Source organism: Galeopterus variegatus, unplaced genomic scaffold, assembly GCF_000696425.1.
Source record: "Galeopterus variegatus unplaced genomic scaffold, G_variegatus-3.0.2 Scaffold358, whole genome shotgun sequence".
In the NCBI taxonomy this organism is placed as follows: domain Eukaryota; kingdom Metazoa; phylum Chordata; class Mammalia; order Dermoptera; family Cynocephalidae; genus Galeopterus; species Galeopterus variegatus.
Window position 1 is genome coordinate 153,273 of NW_007726469.1, and position 4,354 is coordinate 157,626.

The following is a 4,354-nucleotide window of genomic DNA, read 5'->3' on the forward strand; positions in this document are numbered from 1 at the left end:
CATTCTGATCATGCCCAAAAGTATTATGGAAGGTGGAACTTGGCAGAAGAAGTTTCTAAGCAGCAAAGCATTAAAGAGGCTGCATGGCTACTTGTAACAGCCCATGCTGAATTATGGTGGTAAAGGCATGACATAGAGCCAGAATTTAAAAGGCAAGCAGAGCATAAAGATTTGGAAAATTTATAGCCTTGTCATGTGGTAGAGAAGCATTTTCAGGAGAACATTCGAATGGTGTAGCCCACCAACTATTTGCTAAGGAGATGAGTACAGAAGAAAAAGATTATCAAGAGAAGGGAAAAAAGACCTTGAAGGCATTTCAGAGACTGATGTCTTTCATTACAAGACCAGAGGCCTAAGGAGACAGGGCCCAGGGCCCAGAGCTGCTCAGGGCCACCTTGGGATGCTGCTCCCCACACCAGCACCCCAGCTGCTTTGGCCGCTCTACCTATGGTTAAACTGGCCACAGGTGTGGCTGGACCCACAGCTTTTGAAAATACAAGCCAGAAGTCTTGGCAGCATCCATGTGGTGTTAGATCCGCAGGCTCTCAGAATGCCAGAGCTATGGAAGCTTGGGAGCCTCCACCCTAATTGGGTGGAATGGATGTATGGAAAAGCCTGGGAGCCCAGGAGGAGACCTGTCACAGAGGCAAAGTCAACTGGAACAACTTTGCTAGAACAATGCCTAGTGGAAACATGGGGTTGGAGTAGCAGCAGAGAAACCCATCAGCACCATGCCTAGTAGAGTTGTGGGAGCAGGACTGCCTTGAAGGAAAAGAAGGCTCTTTGAAAATAAAAGCAGTGGAGATTTCTATGAGGAGGTAATGTTTAAGCTGGCCAAAGAATGGGGCGGGAGTAACATATCCAAGCTAAGGAAATAGCATGCATGGTGTCCTAAGATGGAGAAAGTTCATCCTGGAAAAAGGAAACAATGTGCCCGAGGGTGCAAAAGTTAGAGAGTATACATTTGGATATAGGTTATCCAAATATTTGATAAGAGATTGGTAGAGGGAAGAAGACAAGTATGGTATGGTGTATTAGTCCGTTTCTGTTGCTTATAACAAAATAGTTGGAACCGGGTGGTTTGTAAGAAAACATAATTTATTGCTTACAGTTTGGGAGGCTAGGAAGTCCTGTGAACACATCTGGTGAGAATCTTCTTTGGTGGTGGCTTTACAGCAATGCAGGGGTCTCATAAGGAAGAAACTGGCAGAGCAGAGAAAAAAAGAGACTCACATGTGCTCTCCTATGAAAGCCCTCAGATCCATGCCCCGACTACCACCTTGACTCAATGTTCGAGGTTCTCTGCACACTGTAGCAGGGGTTGGGTCCCCAAGTCCTTAGGCAGCTCCATTCCTATGGCTCTCCTGGTTTCTGGCCATGCTTAACTCTCACTGGCTGGCATTGCACACTGATAGCTCCACAAATCTGGGGTCTTCGTGGCAGTCCCTCTCCCACAGTTCCACTAGGCATGGTGCTGATGGAGGATTTCTGCTGCAACTCTGACTCCGTATTTCCACTCAGCATTACTCTAGTGAAATTTGTCTGGGGTGACTCTGTCCCTGCAACAGATCTCTCCCTGGGTCCCCAGGATTTTCCATATGTTCTTTGAAATTGGGGTGGAGGCTACTAAGTCTCTACAGCTCTGGCAGTTTGCCAGCCTGCAGACTTAACCCCACATGGATACCACCAAGCTTTCTGGCTTATAACTTCCAAAGCTGTGGGTCCAGCCACACCTGGGTCCAATTTAGCCATGGCTGGAGCAGACAAAGCATCCAGGGTGCTAATGGTGTAAACAGCTTCCCGAGGTAGCCCTGGGCAGTAAACCCGAGGAGGGTACTTCATGCCTGCTTCCCAAAACCATTCTGTCTCCCTAGGTCTCTGGGCCAGGGTGCTAATGGTGGAAACAGCTTCCCGAGGTAGCCCTGGGCAGTAAGCCCGAGGAGGGTACTTCATGCCTGCTTCCCAAAACCATTCTGTCTCCCTAGGTCTCTGGGCCTGTGATGGAAGAGGCAGTCCCTGAAACGCCTTGAAGGTCTTTATTCCCTTCTCTTGACAATCCCTTTCTTCTGTACTCATGTCCTTAGCAAAGGGCCCCTGGGCTACACCCTTGCTTTTGTGGCCAGGCTGAAAGTTTCCATTTTTTTGCCCTCTACTTTGTTTTGAATTATAAATTCTGGCTTTACCTCATTCCTTTTCTGCCATAACACAGTTTAGGCTTGTGCAAGTAGCCATGCAGGTTCCTGAATGTTTTGCTGCTTAGAAATGTCTTCTGCCCAATACCCTAGTTCAGTACCTTGAAGTTCCACATTCCATAAAACTTTCGGGCATGAACAGAATGCAGCTGAATTCCTTGCTAGTTCATAGCAAGGGTGATCTTTGCCCCAGTTTCCAATAAGCTCCTTCTCCTTTCTATCTGAGACCTCCTTAGAATGATCTTAACAGTTCATATTTCCATAAGCATTCTGGTCACCACCATTTAACCACTCTCTAAAATATTCCAAACTTTCCCTGGTTTTCTTGTCTTCTTAACTTTTACTAGCATCTAGGCTTTTTCTAGCCTGTTCCTCCAACTTCCTCCACCCTCTCCACAGCACTCAGTTCCAAAGCCATTTCCACATTTTCAAATATTTGTTATAAGCAACACTCCACGCCTGGTACCTATTTTCTGTATTAGTCCATTTCTGTTGCTTTTAACAAAATATTTGGAACTGGGTGATTTGTAAGAAAACAAAATTTATTGCTTAACAGTTTTGGAGGTTGGGAAGTCCAAAGTCCAGTGAACACAACTGGTGAGAATCTTCTTTGATGGTGGCTTTACAGCAATGCAGGGGTCTCACTGGCAGAAAATGGAGGAGCAGAGAGACAGAGACTCTCATGTGCTCTCCTTTTAAAGCCCTCCAAATTACACCCCTGACCATCATTATTAATCCATTCACTACAGCATGGTCCTACAATCTAATCACCTCTTTAAAGCCCCACCTTTCAATTACCATATTAGGATTTCCCACCCTCAACAGCTACAGTGGGGGCCAAATTTCTAGTATGTGGAACTTTGGGGGATACAATTTAAGCTTCACTGAGTTTGGGGGAATATTCAATTCATAGCACAGGGTATGCATAGGCCAGAAGGAGAAAGGCATTTTCTGACTACTGTGGAGTTTGAGATTTATGGTTACTGTTGATGGGGAGTATTTGAAAGGTTTCATCAGGTGGCAGTGAGGAAGTTTGTCAAGGAGACAAATTTGGAAGCTATTATAACAGGCAGGGGTAAAATTAGCATCTGTTAAACAAGGATAGTGGAATTGGAAATAGGAGAAGAGAGTTTAGAGCTGCATTAATCAAAAGGATTGACACAACATGGATAGATCGATTTGCAGGTCAGGAAGAGACAGAGGAAGCAGGTTGAGTTTTAGCCATGCTGAGAGGGAGCAGCGTGCAGCTCTTCCAGGTGGGTATGTTCAATAAGTGGTTGGAAATAGAATCTGGGATCAGGAAAAGGGTCAGGTTTAGAGAACTGGGGGGGAGGGAACTTCCCTCTGAGCTCCATATATACAATCACCAACTCAACCTTTCCACCTAGAAATCTCAGGTCTTTATCTACCCCCCTCAACTCTCTTACAGTCAATTATGACACCACCATCAAGAGCTCTGCCCAGGTCATCCCTGACACCTCCAACCCACTCACACATCCAGTCAATCATGAAGTCCCATTCTCTCATTAAAATATGACTCCTCCAAGTCTCAAACACATGCTCCTCTATACTGCAGCTTCCGGCTCTCTAAATCAATCAACATCTAACTCACTAAAACTGCTTGACTGGTATCTCCACATAAACTACTCCCTCCTCATCCAATCTATTCTCTATACATTAGGTCCTGGGACTACCACAGTGAACAAGACAGCCACAGTCCCTTGCTCGAAGGGCCTTCAACTGAACAAAGGGAGACTGTCAATAAACACTTGTAATGCGAAAAAGCAGTCGTCTGACAGGGGAAATGGACAACTTAAGAAGACTGTCTTTTGCCAGGAACGGGAAGCCCAGGATGCAGATCTTTGCATGTTGGCAGCACCTCTGGGTCAGTTCCTACAGCTGCACATACGTTTTGGGGCCAATGGGAATGAGATAAAATAATAAAAATATAGCTTGTGTGTGAAGCGGGAGTACAGGGGTGGTATGAAAGATTTCATTTCAGGGCACGCATGCTGTGTGGGTGCCAGAGGCAAAGGATTGGCTCTTCTGTGGTACTTTTTATGAGCCAGGCACAGGCAAGGTGTGTACTTCCAAGTATCTTTTTACTCTAATATTTTGGCATTAAACTTTCCATTAACGATTTTTTTTTTTTTTTTTTTTTT

The 4,354-nt window shown here is 45.4% G+C and overlaps 1 pseudogene; it reads left to right on the forward strand.

Annotated features, from left to right (window-relative positions):
• The first annotated feature begins 3,966 nt into the window (after positions 1-3,966).
• The window catches only part of LOC103586649, a 10,073-nt pseudogene continuing 9,685 nt past the window's right edge, over positions 3,967-4,354 (forward strand).